We start from the raw sequence: 19,147 nt of genomic DNA on the forward strand, positions 1-19,147 counted from the left end.
TTGGCCTGCACTTGATCCTTTTTAGCATGAAGGATGTTAAGAGCTAATTTGCGGCCAAACAAATTAAGGTCCTTTGACCAGTTAAACTTATCACAGCTCGGAGTGGGCACAAAAGATAATCCTCTATTAAGTAGCGTTAGGTGATGTTGTTCAAGGTGGAAGTTGGATAGGTTAATCACTTTATTGGGCATTATTGTCTCTGGGTACGGCTTTGGTACTTGTATGCCCACCGATCCCTGTCTCTTAACCGGCCCCGTTGTTGGCGGGGCTGGTCCTGGTCTAAAAAATGATTAGGTGCGGAGTTGGTCATCTGAGGGTTGGTGACGTCTGTAGGTATGGGAGTGTCTAGAAACGAGACTATCTTGTCCGTAGCCTTCAGGATACTCTTGTTGTTAGGGTTCTTATGGGCACTTGTGTCTCGTGGGCGGTCAATACTGCGGTTATACGGAGATTTTCGTCTGTTTTGAGGTTGTTGGTCCTGATCGGACCAATCAGTTTCACCTGAGGAAGAACCACGTTGGTTGTACTGTCGTCTCTGGTACTTTGTGGATTGTCTGAAAATTCTGCCGTTTTTAAAGTCCTTAAAGTCCCTCTGAAATTTGTTGTGTTTCTTAACTTTCAGATGGTGTCTAAAGTTAGTAATATTCTGTTGTAATTTGTTCTCCATCTGGGTGTATAGAGTGTCAGTTTTGTAGTTTTTGATTATTGCAATGTCGTTTTTAAGTTTAGAATTGATAGCTTCAAAATTTGTAGATTTGAGTCTAACCAAAAAATCCATTAATTTGGAGGAGCAGTCAAGTAGAATGGAGTTCCATTCGCTCAGCTGCTCCTCCGTCTGGATTTTGTCTGGTAATAGAATCTCGGGGCGAAGACCCCTGGGGACCAGTTTCTGTTCCAGATATTGTTTTAGACTGGTCAATTCCCAGAGGCTTCTAATCTGATCCTGATAGGTTTTTTTGAATACTGAAAAATGCAGTATTGATATTATCGCTGGTGACCTCATTAGACGTTAGTGGGTTCGTTGAGAAGACATTAATAATTTCGTCCTGGCCCAGGTTATGGTCACCCAGTTGATCTAGGAGGTCAGTCATTAAGAGATGTAGGGCAACACCGTAATGTCAGTGGATGTTGGGTAGCTGTTGGAATAATATCCAAAATAAGTAATCGCGGCCGAGTGGTATTAAAACCTGAGAGTAATGTACATATAGAGAGATGGCCGGATGGTGGAGCTAGGTAGTGGTTTTATATTAGGTGCTTGGCACCTTATGTATTTGTCTCCCCTCCCTCTTCCCCCCTTGTATATAGTTCAGTTTGTGTTGTGTGTTGTTTTCTCTGAATAAAGTTATCAATTTTAACTGTTCATTTACGATATATGGTGTATATCACCATACTCCACAGGACAGACCCTGCTCTTCTCTTGTTCTCCTTCTCATAACCTAGGGTTACCCCCTGCTCTGTCCTTTGACACTCATCATTTTAGAGTGAGTTTCGTTGTGGGTAGCATGTTCTTACATGTTGGTCGTTTATCTTTGGGTATCCATGCTAAGTGTGTGAGTAGGTGTCCTTCAGCGAAGTTCTGCTCTATCTTCATCCATGTTAGTGGTTGGGTATAGTGGAATGCGGATAGCAGTGGGGCAATTTGAGCAGCTCTGTAGTATCCCGTCACGTCAGGCATTCCCATGCCTCCTTGGTTAAAGGTTTTGTACATGGTTGCTTTTGCTACTCTGGGTTTTATGGATCCCCAGATGAACTTGTTGAGGAGCGCCTGTGTGTCTTTGAGGTATTGTGTTGGCAGCTTGAGTGGGAGTGTGTGGAAGAGATATTGGAGCTTGGGCATGAGTACCATCTTGACTGCTGCTATTCTACCGGTCCAGGAGATGTATTTCCCCTTCCAACCTTGAATGCTGGTTTTTAGTTCGGTTAGTAGTTTAATGTAGTTGGCTTTGTATAGTTTCATTGTCGTAGGAGTTATGTTGACCCCCAGGAATTTTATGTGGTCTTTGCGCCAATCGTATGCGTAGTTTTGTGTTAGAGTTGTCGTTTGTCCTGTGGGGATATGTAGTCCCATTGCTTGTGTTTTTGTCACGTTTAATTTATAATAGGAGCATTGGCTGTATTGTTCGAGTAGTTTGTGGAAGTTCGGTAGGGAGATATGAGGCTGTTCTAGCGTTAGCAGTATGTCGTCCGCGAACAGAGTAATTTTGTGTTCTTGTCCATGCATCGTTATGCTGTGGATATTTGGGTTGTCTCGGATTCTCTGTGTTAGAGGTTCCAGTGCCAATATGTAGAGGATCAGAGATAATGGGCACCCTTGTCTGGAGCCATTTGATGTCGTGAATTGGCGGGATGTAAAGCCTCCATTGACCACTTTGGCCGTGGGTGCAGAGTACAGTGCTTTAATTAAGGATGTTAGTTGAGGGGGAAATCCAAATTTGGTGATAATCGCATGGAGGAAGGGCCAGTGTAGTCTGTCGAAGGCCTTTTCAGCATCCAACGACAGCCAGACACTCGGCCCTCCGCTTTTCTGTGTCCCATATAGTATATCTAGCAGTTTTCGTGTTCCATCCGCTCCTTGTCTGCCTCCCACGAAGCCGACTTGGTCCTTGCCGACAATCATAGGGATGATCGGTGCCATGCGGTTGGAGAAGATTTTGGCCAGTAGCTTCACATCCGTATTTAGTAAGGATATAGGTCGCAGATTTTGACTTTTGGTGGGGGTTTTTCCCGGTTTTGGTAGAGTTGCCACATGGGCCATTAGCATTTCTGGTGGCATTGAACCGTCTTGTAGGATTTTGTTGAAGGCGGATTCTAAGTATGGTGCTAGCGAGGTAGCAAAGGTTTTATAATAGAGGTTTGAGAAACCGTCAGGGCCTGGTGATTTGCCCGGGGGTAACGCTTTAATTGTGTCGACGATCTCTTGAGTGGAGACAGGTCTTTGGATGGCTTCACTTTGCGTGGGCGTCAGTGTTTGCAACGTGTTTTTTTTGTAGGAAGTCTGTAATTAATTTGGTAGTTGGTTGTTTCACTGCCGTGTCTTCTTTGAGGTTATAGAGGGTGTGATAGTATGCAGCCATCTCATCATTGATATCTTGTGGGTTGTAGAGCTTCGTGCCTTTGCTGTCTATTAGGTAGGGAATTTTGGCGTTAGCCTGTTTTTGGCGTAGAGTGCGGGACAGGGTTTTCCCGGCTCTATTGCCTTGTGAGTACGTTGTTTGCTTCAGTTTCGTTAGAATATGAGACGTTTTGGCTAGGGAGATCTCGTTTATTCGGTCAGTTGTTTCAGCTATCGTTTTAGCGTGAGCGTCTGAGGGGTGCATGAAGTGTGCATTGGTAGTGTCTCTCAGTTTGCGTAGTAGATTGAGATAGTTTTGCCTCGCTAGTTTCGTTGTATGTGCGGCCCTGCTTATTAGTATACCTCTGATCACTGGTTTATGTGGTGGGGCTAACAGCTGTAGTGTCATTGAGTTCAAAGTATGTGTGGATGTCTTCTGTAAGCTGTGTGTTGAACTTGGTGTCGTGTAGTAGTGTGTCGTTAAGGCGCCAGGGGGGTTTGCCTCTATGGTGGTATTGGTCGGTTAGTTGCACCGTGATCGGGCCGTGGTCAGACCAGGAGATAGTTCCTATTTCGCAGTGGGAGATTTTGGGAAGGAGTGTGCCTGATGTGAGAATGACATCAATTCTGGAGTATGTCTTGTGTACTGTAGAGTAGAACGAGTAGGCCTTATCAGAGGGGTGAAGTGTCCTCCAGGCATCGTACAAGCCATATTCCATGAGCAGTTTCGTGAGTGCTTTGCTTTGTGTCGCCAGGGTTTTATGTCTATGTGAGTCGCTCGGGATTGTTGTGTCCATGCGGGAGTTGAAGGTGTGGTTTAAGTCGCCACATAGAATAAGGGGGGGCGGCCGTGTTTTGTGGGATTTTGTTAAGGACTTTGTATAGGAAGTTTCGTTGGTGTTCGTTGGGGCTGTATATCCCCACTAGAACATATGGAAGGGTCTTAATGATACAATGGAGTATTAGGTATCTTCCCTGATTGTATTTCTTGACGGTTAGTATTTCGACCGTTAATGAGGTATGGAAAAGGAAAGAGAATCCTTTGGATTTGGAGGAGTTGGACGCATGGTATTGTGTTGGGTAGTCCCGGAGGCCGAATTTTGGAATGTTGGTAGTGACAAAGTGTGTTTCTTGGACACACACTATGTCTGCCTTGCACCTGTTGGCGTCCTCCAGTAGCATTCACCTCTTGTGTGGCGTGTTAAGGCCTCTGGTGTTGTGAGAGTATATCTTCATTGTATTGGATCGCTTGTTCGTATGGTCTTAGGGCTGCAGGTCGTGTGTGGATTTGGAAGTGTGGTGAGTGGTTGTCGGAGATGTCCTGGTTGGTATTAGTGGGGAGGGGGAGAGAGGGTTGGGCTCTATTGAGGTGGGTCTGGCCTGCGCGGTCGCCCTGTAGTGGGTCGGACGCGCCTGGGTGGTCCTTGGTTATCGAGGTGCAGGGCACCACGGGGGGTTAGGAGTAGTAGTTATCCTAAGAGTGGCTTTGGGCTCCTTGATGAATAACGTGAGTGTGGCGGAAATCTTTTATGGTTAGGTCATTAATTTTTTTTTGTTTTTTTGTTTGTGATTGGGGTGGGGGGTCTATTACTTGACGTCAGTGTTTTGGGGCCTGGTTGGGTACCGTCAATTTCTCCATGGAGCCATCCCAAGACGTCCGTGGAGGGCACGTCCAGCGGTCACCAGTTTACTCACACACATATTAACAATATTTTGGTCTCCCTTGTCGCGCATACCTGACCGTCTATACGTGGGCTTGTGTCTGCAGCAGTCGGGGGCATCGTGCGCCTCTCCGGCATCCATATGCCACGGTCGGGCCACGGGCCACCCCTCCTAGACGCCTCCACTTCCCCCCCGAGTGAAGTCGGGGCCCCGTCCCAGCCCCACCCCACCCGGTCCCCGGCACGGGATATTGGTGTCGCCTCTATATGGAGGAGCCCCATACACATAACCAGCTTGATTCCCACCTCATAAATTTTGGCATTAGATTGGTAGCTTTAGATCAACAGTGCAATAACATCTATGTATGAGTAAAATTATACTAAATAACGTTAACTATTAAATTCTTAACTTGTGTGCTGTGTAAAGTTCTTAGCGGACTAGTGTCCCTTAATGTGGTGGCAATACTTGCAACTTGGGTGGTATCTGTTGTGCCTCTCTGTCCATGTGCTCGTGCCGCCGGCATGGCAGCATTGCGGCATGGAGATTCAGCTGTCCACGCAGGTTGCTCGGTATTTCAGCCCCATTTCATCAGCAGGTTTTTCCCTTCATCTGGGCTGTTGAGCACGAAGGTGTTTCCGTCTTTGGTGACAAGTAACTTCGTCGGGTATCCCCAGTTCCGTTGTTATCATACTGAAGGCTCTTCTTCTTCGCATCGTCGCCGTGGACAGGTCCGCCATAATGCGCGTAATGGGCGTATGCATGCATGAGGCCCCTAACGTATACTTGAAGGTCTCCTGGTGGCACGGATTCTGGGACCCCCCTGAGGCGTAGATTATTCCGCCTTGCCCTATCTTCGGCGTCAGCCATGCGGGTCTCCATAGTGTTCAGCCTGTGTTCTAGTGCCTGCACTTGGTCGGCCATTTCATTATGCGACGACGCCAGTTCCTTGTAGTCCGATTCTATGCGGGACGTTCTATTGCCGAGATTAGCGAGCTCAGATTTGAGCTGTGTGGCTGTGAGTTGCCAGGTTGCAATCCGTTTTGTGGACATCGCGTCCATAGCTATTTCGAAGTGGGATTTTGTGAGCATTTCCGAGGGTCGCGAGTCCCGCGTGGTATCCACGCGGCCTTCACCTTCGCTTGAGCCCTCTCCTTCAAGAAGGCTCGTGTTGACGGGTTCCATTGCCGTGGTCGTTTTTTGGCCAAAGAAGTTTTGTTTGTCTCCTTTGGTGGAGGTTTTCTTAGATTTATGTTGAGACATGTTTGTTTTCTGGGGTGAATAAAGATTTCCGCTGGGATAAATCGTAGTTGCAAGAGCCCATGTGCCGGAGCAGATCAATGTGCGGCCATCTTGCTCGGCGGTCAGCCACGCCCAAAGGATGACTTTTATATGAATGTTGCTAGGGGGAGCTGTGCTCCTTTAAATTGCAATTATCAAAAACATACTATTATATATATGAATATATAACTATATGAATATACTTAAATTGCAGGACATATTTTCCATAACAATCCCTAGAGCAGGGGTCCTCAAACTGTGGCCCTCCAGATGTTGCTGAACTACAACTCCCATGATTCTCTGGCTATCAATGTAATTCAAAGAATCATGGGAGTTGTAATTCAGAAACTCTGGAGGGCCACAGTTGACGAACCCTGCCCTAGAGGATTAGGATTAGAGAAAAAAAAATAGGTATTGTTGCCTAGATGGAGCTATTTATCCAGTTTAACCCCTTAAGGACGGAGGACGGTTCAGGACCGTCATCGGCATTTTTGCGTTGCCGACCGGTGACGGTCCTGAACCGTCCTAACCGTCCAATGTACTTACCCGATCGCCGTTGTTCCCCCGGCGGCGATCGGCGGTGCTCCCGGTGTGGGGAGACTGCCTGCAGCCCAGAAAGTCTCCCCATGGCGGATATCCTCTTTCTCCTCCTTCTTAGGGATTCACTCAGATATAGGGAAAAATAGAGAGAAAAAATAGTGCAATACGTCTGATAAAAAGATACAACAGTCTAAAAGCTGGTATAAAACTCACATGTGGAGGAGCTGTAACTTGCTCTAGTATGAAAGGCGTGCAGCGGTATAATCCCCGCTTATGGGATATATGGAAGGTTCCTCCGTAAGAATGGAGCAGACCAACTGCTCCTTGTTGATAGCGTTGGTGGTATTATCCCCACCTAGGGATTGCTTGGGGTCCAAAATGATGCCAGGTAGTAAACAGGTATAAAAACAGTGCTCAGTGTATTAAATAGATAGATGGTACCAGTAAAAAAAGTGACCAAATAATCTTTAATATAATAAAATACACAGTAAAAGTCCACATACGCGTTTCGCCAATACGGCTTTATCCATATTGATAAAGCCGTATTGGCGAAACGCGTATGTGGACTTTTACTGTGTATTTTATTATATTAAAGATTATTTGGTCACTTTTTTTTACTGGTACCATCTATCTATTTAATACACTGAGCACTGTTTTTATACCTGTTTACTACCTGGCATCATTTTGGACCCCAAGCAATCCCTAGGTGGGGATAATACCACCAACGCCATCAACAAGGAGCAGTTGGTCTGCTCCATTCTTACGGAGGAACCTTCCATATATCCCATAAGCGGGGATTATACCGCTGCACGCCTTTCATACTAGAGCAAGTTACAGCTCCTCCACATGTGAGTTTTATACCAGCTTTTAGACTGTTGTATCTTTTTATCAGACGTATTGCACTATTTTTTCTCTCTATTTTTCCCTATATCTGAGTGAATCCCTAAGAAAGAGGATATCCGCTCCGGACCAACATCCATAGATCCTACGTCCCCTATTGGACCTGTTCCAGATAAGACTTTCTTTCCCTTTTTTTACTTGGACTATTTTATATACTGACGTTTTGTGGCGCAGCCCTTCCCCCTATTTCTTGTATCTGTCATTTGTTTAAGGGTTTTTTGAGAGATCCCCTTATAGGGTTGCTGCCCTTTGGGTATTTAGCGCTTACTCTTATTTTCTGTTTTTAGTCTCCCCATGGCAGTTTAGGACCCCTGTGGCCATGTGATCGCCCAACAGGGCGACCACATGGTCACAATAGGTGTCCTAGTGTCTGCCTGCAGGGGGACTGTCTGTGCTGACAGGCAGTCTCCCTGCTAGTGTAAAATCAAAAAAAAAATAAAGTGAAAGTTAATAAAAAAATATTATTATTATTATTATATATATGTGTGTGTGTGTGTGTATATATATATATATATATATATATATATATATATATATATATATATATATATATATATATATATATGATATATAGACATATATTATACCTATATAATATATGTCTATATATCATATATATAATATATGTCTATATATCATATATATAATATATGTCTATATATCATATATATAATGTCATGCTAAGTGTATTTTTATATTAATATGTACATATATTAATATAAAAACACTCTCATAATTAATTTACACACGTATATATATATAATATATATAATAACTACATATAGTGTGTGTATATATATACGAATAATAAGTAATTTAAATTAAATTAAAAAAATTAAAAATAATAATAAAAATTATATATCTATACGAAATTTTATTCTAACTGTATTTTGATATTAATATATATATATATATATATATCAAAATACACTTAGAATGAAATTGTATATATATCTATGTATATATAAATAAATAAAAAGAATGCAAACTATTCATATGTCCATATACAAAATTACATAATTATATAAATATACACGTAGACTTCAAATATATAAATATGCATATATATTTAAATTCTACGTGCGTATTTATGTAATATCTTTACATAATTAAGTTATTTTATTGATTGCAATTTAAGGGACCTGCCTGCCAACCCAGGTCGAAAGTCCAGAGAATTTAATTTGCTATCACTGTATTTTACCCTGTAACGTTCTACGACACCCTAAAACCTCTACATGGGGGGTACTGTTTTACTCGGGAGACTTCGCTGAACACAAATATTAGTGATTCAAAACAGTAAAACATATCACAGCGATGATATTGTCAGTGAAAGTGACTTTTTTTGCATTTTTCACACACAAACAGCACTTTTACTGATGATATAATTGTTGTGATACATTTTCCAGTTTTGAAACACTAATATTTGTGTTCAGCAAAGTCTCCTGAGTAGAACAGGACCCCCCATGTACAGGTTTTATAGCATTTTTGAAAGTTACAGAGTCAAATATATGGGTCAAATATTTTTACATTGAAAATGGCCAGGTTGGTTACGTTGCCTTTGAGAGCGTATGGTAGCCCAGGAATGAGAATTACCCCCATGATGGCATTCCATTTGCAATAGTAGACAACCCAAGGTATTGCAAATGGGGTATGTCCAGTCTTTTTTAGTAACCACTTAGTCACAAACACTGGCCAAAATTAGCGTTCAATTTAGTTTTTTACTTTTTTCACACACAAACAAATATGAACGCTAACTTTGGCCAGTGTTTGCGACTAAGTGGCTACTAAAAAAGTCTGGACATACCCCATATTGAATACCCTGGGTTGTCTACTTTTAACAAAATATGTACATGTGGGGTGTTATTTAGCAATTTATGACAGATAATAGTGTTACAATGTCACTATTGATACATTTTAAAAATGTATGTTTTGAAACCGCAATATCCTACTTGTACTTATAGCCCTATAACATGCAAAAAAATAGCAAAAAGCATGTAAACACTGGGTATTTTTGAACTCAGGACAACATTTTGAATCTATTTAGCAGTTTTTTTTCATTCGCTTTTGTAGATGAGTAAAAGATTTTTCACACAAAATTCAAAAAACGTGTATTTTTTTCAATTTTTCATCATATTTTTTCATTTTTTTTAAATGAAATTACATGAGATTATATAAATAATGGTATGTAAAGAAAGCCCCTTTTGTCCTGAAAAAAACAATATATAATTTGTATGGGAATAGTAAATGAGAGAGCGGAAAATTACAGCTAAACACAAACACCACAAAAGTGTCAAAAAGATGCCTTGTCGCAAATGTACAACATCGCAAAAAAAGTCCGGTCCTTAAGGGGTTAAAGAGTTACTACTGATCACTTTTGTCTTTTCTTTGCCTTAGATTAAATCTCCTTTCTTCCAGCCTAAATACGTGACCTTGTGTCCTATGTATAGTGCTGCTTATGAATAGAGCAGGTTTTTTACCCCGGTTCAGTGTGTGTCTATGTGGCATTCAGTATCTGTGTGCATGTGTATATGTACAAACATCCCCAAAAAGTTAAATTAGTCGTGCATTACAATTGCTTGTTCCATGTCCAAAAAGGACATTTTGTATGCTGTGCGCATGTATATATGGAAGGTATTTCTTCAGCTTCATACAGCATTACAGGTGACTATTTTTTACCATATCATCGTATCATCACCTATTAAGCCACAATAGAAACCTCCTCTCTCCCTCTCCTTGCAGAGATTCCTTATAAGATAATTAATTTTGTTTCAACTTGCTGCTAATCCCAGATAAGTGTTGGAAACACCTTGCTTCTAATCCCAGATACAAGTGGGCACTCTTTACCCGACTTTATGTCCTTAACTATAGCTACCACGCACAGTTTAGGCAATAATCCCAACTACACATTTTTGTATCAAATTGCGACATATCCCAGACAAGTGTTGCTAAATACCTGGCTGGGACTCCCAGATACTACTGGACACTCTGTACCCGACTTATTGTCTTTTTAAACTACAGCTACACACGTGTGTGGGATACTTTATGCAAGTCTCAGACAAGTGTTGATTTTATTCTATTTGATTTATTTATTCTTTGTTTTACACACTAGTGTTTTTGGGTGTTGACTCTCACGAGTTTATACATATTAGAAATTTATCATTAAAAGTTACGTTGTAATATTCATGCATTAAGGTTGCACGTTAGGTTCTCTACTGTACCTTTACTGTTTCCCGCAACAAGTAGGGTATTCTACTCCATGGGATACTCTACCAATATCCTTTCTCTCCTGTTCCTCTCACACTTTTGTGCATTATTAGTGAATCAATTTCACTAGGGGTTAACCCCCACTCAGGAGATAAGCTACTGCTTACCTTCTATCTTTATGTTTACATTTGGATTATGAGGAAAGAGGAAGTATGACAAAAGATTGCAGGTGAATTTGAAATGGATAGTATCCTTTTACCATTTCACCCACATTTGTGTCGGCTCTAGTCTTTGATTGAAAAGCCACAGAAAGTCTGTGGTTGAGAAGAAGGGGAGGATGTGCAGTAGATGCAGATACTAGATCTGCAGCTGTTGCAAGGTAAAATTTCATACACCAAAGAAAACATGCAAAACAAATGACATTCATTTTTTTTGTATGTGAGTATATTTACTCAATTGTTTTTTGTTTTTTTTTGAGGGATGTACGTTTAATAATAAAAAAAAGTAGAGCTTAAGTGAAAAAGGAGTGCTGGGCCATTTTGTGAAGATGTGATATAACATATTTCATTATTATTATTAATTTTTTTTTTACAGTGTAAGTGTTGACATCATTATCATTCTTATGAAGCATTAAAGTTTTACAGAGGATGGTTAATATGCCTTTTTAATAGGGGATTTGGTTTTGGGTAAAGCACTGGCAAGAGATGTAAAGATGAACTGGTAAAGGAATGTGGCTGAGGGGATATGAATTGTTCATCTGAGGTAAAGGAACTAAGGATGGTAGTGACTGTGGAGGATATGAAGTTCCTGATCTGTTCCATCTCTGTTTGGTGTATTAAACCCTCATCCTAACTTGCCCATGCTCAAACCAATTTTCCACGATTACTAGGGATATAAACAATGATTGGCTTGATGTGCCCCTCTGGGGTAGGCATGGAAAGTGCAAGCAAGAAAAGCAGCTGGGATTTTTTTTTTTTTTTTATATATTTACCTGCTTTTTCTCCAATGTTGGTGATCTCGTGGCTTACAGGTTCCAGATTGGCAAACAGACACCCTTTCATCAAATCGACACTACACATATGGCATACTCAGGCCCCGAAACTGGAGATCACATTTTTTTCCTCACCCCTCTACCCTATAAGCCACAATCCAGCCTTTCCACCTGGCCTAGAAGCGAAAACCTTCCAAAGACTGACGGCGGAAGCTCTCCCCTAAAATTAGACACTAATTGCTAGATGGTAAGATCAAACCCATGACCACATTAGGGGGACAGGGAATCAAAACTTTATGCAACAATTCAGATACAAACAATTAATGGAATTAATGGAATTCTGCTATTCCATATACAAGAGGACACTCATGAAATTAGACATTACCTCCCTGGAGACCATCTCTCTGGAGGAGGACCCACTAGCGCATGGGATCTCCCATATATACACAATTCTCATGACACAGAGAAGGCAACCGCCACCCAACTTTACGGGAAAATGGGAGCTGGCTCTAGGGGAGACCTTCACACCTGCACAATAGCAAAAATATGTGACCTAACAACACTGTGCAATATTTAGCAGGATCCAAGAATCTGCTTATTAGCTCTTAACTTTCTGGTACAAAACCCCACACACCAGAATACCTTATATTGATGAGAATTGCTGGAGGTGCGCACGGGAGGTAGGCACCCTTCTACACCTATTGTGAAGCAGTGACCTGCCCCCCTGCCCCCCTTCTGGAAAAAGCTTTATTCAAAAATGTTATGATGCCCCACCTCCATTCAGCCCAGGCTCATTCCTACTCCATCATTCCAAACTCCTGACCTCAACCTACAAAAAGTCTCTGACAATACGAATACTCAATGTAGCCAAAAGCCTGATACCACTCTTTTGGAAAAAGGAGTTCGTCCCAGCCCTCACTCTCTGGTCCCAACGCATGAAAGAGCTATGTTCCATAGAGGATCTCACCTTCCAATCGAGTGGCAGAACTCAGACATACTTCGACATCTGGACTCAATGACTACTCACCACGTCGTCACCTGACTTCCAATAACTTTTATGGTAAACCACACACACCAGCTACTGACCAAAACTAAACTTGACCTTACAAAAACATGTACAAATACTCCACTTAGCAAAGGGCGGTTCCGGCAGAGGTGGTGGAGGATACCCCTCTCCTCTTCCATCACCCCCTTTTTATTTCTCTTTTCCCCCCTTCTTTCATTCTACCCCAACTCTCCCTCTTCCTCATTCTTCTCTCATATTTCTCCAGTCTCAACACTCTATCTCTACCTCCCCACCCCTCCCCCTTTGCAATGGGAATGAGCTAGAACACATGCACATTGGACATGGAAAGACCCGACATGTTGACATCTGGGCTCAGGAACACACCACGCATACAATCCCTATAATGGGACAGACAAACCGGGTACACTACCACAGCATATTAACGATATACCAATGTTCCTTGACACGTCAACTGCATTAGATCCCTAGTTTCACCTGATAATCCCAGTTACTAAAGTTGCTTAATGTGTGATTTTGGACCTGCATGTCTCCTGATTGTTACTACGCTTATAGACCTGCAAGTCTGTTCATGCATTTATCACTGATATCTTTTGCGGTTTAAAAAAACCTGAGAGACCTGCAAGTCTCAATACCTTGCAATGATATGTCTGCATATTACCTTTTGGCAAATCAATAAAAAAATTAAATTCACAAAACAATAAAAAAAAAAAAAAACTCTCATTCAAAGCTTTTGGGTGAGTCTGTTGTCTCAAAAGGATGTATGTCAATTTTACCCAGAAAACAGCACCAGGGGAATCTAGGAAAATAAATCAATATAACAATCTATAGTGGTTAGGTTGTTTACAGTGCCTAATACTGACTCTAATGTGTAAACAATTAGTGTTATACATATACACATACATATATATTATTAGTGTGTGTGTCATGATCAGGACAGCCAGAAAGTTGTAAGCAGGTCTCTCTCCACCATATTAGGTTACGCAGGGGTCAAGTCCTGGGGAATAAAGTGTGGGAACTCACTCGAGTTCCCCCGTCACCCCACCACCAGAAAAAAAAAAACTTGCATGCATATATAAACACGTACACACACACACTCAGGTGCACACACACACTCACAGACACACACACACACTCACAGACAGACACACACATACGTACATACATACACTCACAGACAGACACACACATACGTACATACATACACTCACAGACACACACACAGACACATACACACACAGACACATACACACACAAACACACCCAGACACACACACACTCCCAGACACACACACACTCCCAGACACATACACAGACACATACACACACACACACACACACACATCCACTCAAAGACACACATACACACACTCACAGACACATACACACACACACACTCACAGACACACTCCCAGACACATACACACACACATCCAATGGTTAGCAGAAAGGGGAAAGCAAGAAACCTGTTCCTATTGCCTTTATAAGGACAAAACAGTAAAGAAAAAGAAAGAAAGATACTTTCTTCATCTATAGGGGACACCTATACAGGATAAGTCACAACAATGATTGCCTGACTCAACAAGGAGTCAATGATGGCAATCAGTTACAATATCTCGAAAGGTACTACTTAAATCAAGAAAAATAAAAAATACTTTATTAAACATTAGGGGACACCTATAACAGGTAAGCCCCAGCAGCGGTTGCCAAACTAGATAGCTGTATGCTAGTGGCAATCCAATGCAGAGTTAAAAGAGGGGGAGGGAGGAAGAAAACTCGGTATGAGTCAGATAGATGAGTCTAACACTGCTGTGGTACATACATGTATCAAAACGGTCATCATAGGATACAATGTAAGAGGTCCCACAGTGGCATGCTCAATCTATTGTGATAATAAAACAAGTGTCAAATTGACAGTATCTCGTTATATTTAGACTCACAGTTAGTGTGTTGTGTTATGCTCATGAGAATGCTGTATCCGTATAGTGGCGGTAACAAATAGTAACAGCTAGTCTCGTGTCATGATAACACTTATCCACAGAAGGAACAATGTCTCAAGTCTCTATTGGCTGATACTGTAGCAAGACTAGTAAAACAAGTGTCAAATTGACAGTATCTCGTTATATTTGAACTCACAGTTAGTGTGTTGTATTATGCTCATGAGAATGCTGTATCCGTGTAGTAGCGGTAATAGATGATAACAGCTAGTCTCGTGTCGTGATAACACTTATCATCAGAAAGAACAATGTCTCAAGTCTCTGTTGGCTGATACTGCCACGAGACTCACACTAGCGTGAGAAACAAGGGAAATTATTGAATGACTGGCCCACCTAATCCTGTTTATAACAAACGTCAATAGGGTATGAGAGCCCCAAATACAAGGAAAGTAGGAAGGGTGCCTTCGTGGGCACTCAAAATAGGATAGTGAGGAAAAGGTAGACAGTGAATATACATACAAATTCCCTCGCTAGTAGGGATAAATGATCCCACTAAATTAATCAGGTTATACTAAGTCATGTCCCAGAGAAGGGTCTACATATATCGCCTCGACGAATCTACATGTATCGCCTCGGCGAAAAAACGTCGCCTGAGTTCCCAGCCCTTGGGGGTTATGCAGAAGGGCAGAGGGTTGTCCGAAGATACAGTGTTAGAAATTCGTCGGTTAGTTCCCAGTCTATACGCCCCGACGCGCGTTTCACCTGGCTTAAAGGTTCATCAGGGGGAACTGGTTAACGGGCTGCTGGGGTTTAAATAGCCCGCCCTTGAGTCTGATTGGTTACATCTGACTCGAGTAGTCAGAGTTAATACGGTGGCCGAATTGGCTCAGAATGGATAGTACAGATGTGACTAATATCTGATTAGGTTGGTTCCGACCCTTGATAACAAAAGGGTTGATATGTGACCCATAAAAGTTACGATCTGGGGAGTGTCAGATAGACTAGAATAACGGGGGGTTAAAAGTAGCGTAGAGGGAGGAAAGAACCAACTTTTGATACCCATACTTATAATGACAGTGTAGCGGATCATCAGTTAACCGTGTTAGAAGAAAGGATCCATTTTTACACTAATATTACCTTTGTTAATTAAGGTGATGGGTTCCTTATGTACAGTGCTAGAATAAGAGGATCTGCATCATAGTGTGAAGTATATACTTCACACTATGATGCAGATCCTCTTATTCTAGCACTGTACATAAGGAACCCATCACCTTAATTAACAAAGGTAATATTAGTGTAAAAATGGATCCTTTCTTCTAACACGGTTAACTGATGATCCGCTACACTGTCATTATAAGTATGGGTATCAAAAGTTGGTTCTTTCCTCCCTCTACGCTACTTTTAACCCCCCGTTATTCTAGTCTATCTGACACTCCCCAGATCGTAACTTTTATGGGTCACATATCAACCCTTTTGTTATCAAGGGTCGGAACCAACCTAATCAGATATTAGTCACATCTGTACTATCCATTCTGAGCCAATTCGGCCACCGTATTAACTCTGACTACTCGAGTCAGATGTAACCAATCAGACTCAAGGGCGGGCTATTTAAACCCCAGCAGCCCGTTAACCAGTTCCCCCTGATGAACCTTTAAGCCAGGTGAAACGCGCGTCGGGGCGTATAGACTGGGAACTAACCGACGAATTTCTAACACTGTATCTTCGGACAACCCTCTGCCCTTCTGCATAACCCCCAAGGGCTGGGAACTCAGGCGACGTTTTTTCGCCGAGGCGATACATGTAGATTCGTCGAGGCGATATATGTAGACCCTTCTCTGGGACATGACTTAGTATAACCTGATTAATTTAGTGGGATCATTTATCCCTACTAGCGAGGGAATTTGTATGTATATTCACTGTCTACCTTTTCCTCACTATCCTATTTTGAGTGCCCACGAAGGCACCCTTCCTACTTTCCTTGTATTTGGGGCTCTCATACCCTATTGACGTTTGTTATAAACAGGATTAGGTGGGCCAGTCATTCAATAATTTCCCTTGTTTCTCACGCTAGTGTGAGTCTCGTGGCAGTATCAGCCAACAGAGACTTGAGACATTGTTCTTTCTGATGATAAGTGTTATCACGACACGAGACTAGCTGTTATCATCTATTACCGCTACTACACGGATACAGCATTCTCATGAGCATAATACAACACACTAACTGTGAGTTCAAATATAACGAGATACTGTCAATTTGACACTTGTTTTATTATCACAATAGATTGAGCATGCCACTGTGGGACCTCTTACATTGTATCCTATGATGACCGTTTTGATACATGTATGTACCACAGCAGTGTTAGACTCATCTATCTGACTCATACGGAGTTTTCTTCCTCCCTCCCCCTCTTTTAACTCTGCATTGGATTGCCACTAGCATACAGCTATCTAGTTTGGCAACCGCTGCTGGGGCTTACCTGTTATAGGTGTCCCCTAATGTTTAATAAAGTATTTTTTATTTTTCTTGATTTAAGTAGTACCTTTCGAGATATTGTAACTGATTGCCATCATTGACTCCTTGTTGAGTCAGGCAATCATTGTTGTGACTTATCCTGTATAGGTGTCCCCTATAGATGAAGAAAGTATCTTTCTTTCTTTTTCTTTACTGTTTTGTCCTTATAAAGGCAATAGGAACAGGTTTCTTGCTTTCCCCTTTCTGCTAACCATTACTATTACTCTGAGGGTCACCCCCTCCCTACCTGTTTTCCTAAGACTCAAGACATTTACTCTGAGGCAATTTCTTTCTTAAAAATACACACACACATCCACTCACCGACACATACACACACATACACACACACACACACACACACACACACATCCACTCAAAGACACACACATACACACACTCACAGACACATACACACACTCACAGACACATACACACACTCACAGACACATACACACACTCACAGACACATACACACACTCACAGACACATACACACACACACACACACACTCACATACACTCACCGACACATACACACACACACTCCCAGACACATACACACACACACTCCCAGACACATACACACACACACACACTCACAGACACACACACTACCAGACACAGACACATACACGCACAGACACATACACACACTCACAGACATACACACATACACAGACACACTCCCAGACACATACACACACACACACATACACTCACAGACACACACACATACACACACACACACACACACACACTCACAGACACACATGTTAATGATGATTCATGACATGTTAAGTGATGATTCAGTCAGTATTTGTTCAGTGAAGTGGCGGCAGAGCATCACAGAATGTGATGTTTTTGGGTGCAATAGCCCTTAAGATCATCATATACTAAATGCTTCCAATCATGTGAAATAAGAAGGCAAGATAGTAATTTTGTGAATTTTGTTGCATAAATTACTGTACAGCGATACCTTCAAATTTGAATTTACAGAATAAATGGAGCACAAGAACAGAATTTGTTGCGGATTTAGCTTTGTATTTTCTAACTCTATTCTCTGCAACATTCTCTTCCAACCTGCCTTGCCTCCCTCTCCTGATGGGAAACAAATCATCTGTGGACCAGAGGGGGGCATGAAGAACCCATGCCTCATCTGGCACAGAGCTCATAATAATGGTTATCGAGGGGCTCAGGAAGTAATGGTAGTTTTTCCTGACACATACACTCACAGACACATACACTCACAGACACATACACTCACAGACACATACACACACACACACTCACAGACATACACTCACAGACACACATACACAGACATACACACATACACTCACAGACACATACACACACACACACACACACTCACATACACAAAAATAATTTGTATATTTTGTTTTAAATTTAAAAATGTCCACCCAGCCTCCCTACCTGGAGAGCTGGCGTGGACCTGTCCCTGGGGTCCAGTGGGGCTTCAGTGCGGCCGGCTCTTGTCTCTCCCTGTCAGACGCGGCGAGGGAGCTGTGTCCTCTCTGGGGGCGGCATTTTTTGCCGCTCCCTGAGTGCCTGCAGGACCATAAACGGGAACGGCGTTCCTGCACTAAAAAAAGTGCAGGAACACCGTTCCCACGCGTTCCTGCAGGACTCGAGCCCTGAGGTTACACTGCCCCTTCAAATCATGCTGTATCCAAAAACAAATGAAAGTACGTAAACAAAAAGGCCTACTCATCGTAGGAAGCTAACTAAACAGTTGCTTACCCTTAGTACTGACTACTGGGCCAATATAAATAAAGAAAACCTTTACAGTAGTCTTAACCATTAAAGTAATAGTACACAGAGGAAAATGAATAATGGCTAATGGAAGAGGAAGAGTGGAGCTAAAGGGGTGAAGGTGTGGAGCTAATGAAAGGTTAAGAGAACCTCCCTATTTTTCAGTTGTAATTGAATTATAAAAGTGTCTGTTTTTATGGAATTAAACACTTATAATTAAAAAAAAAAAATGCAATTAAGATGTCATACTCCTAAACATAAATCACCTTATCAAG

This window comes from Pelobates fuscus, chromosome 7, assembly GCF_036172605.1.
Source record: "Pelobates fuscus isolate aPelFus1 chromosome 7, aPelFus1.pri, whole genome shotgun sequence".
Taxonomy (NCBI): Eukaryota; Metazoa; Chordata; class Amphibia; order Anura; family Pelobatidae; genus Pelobates; species Pelobates fuscus.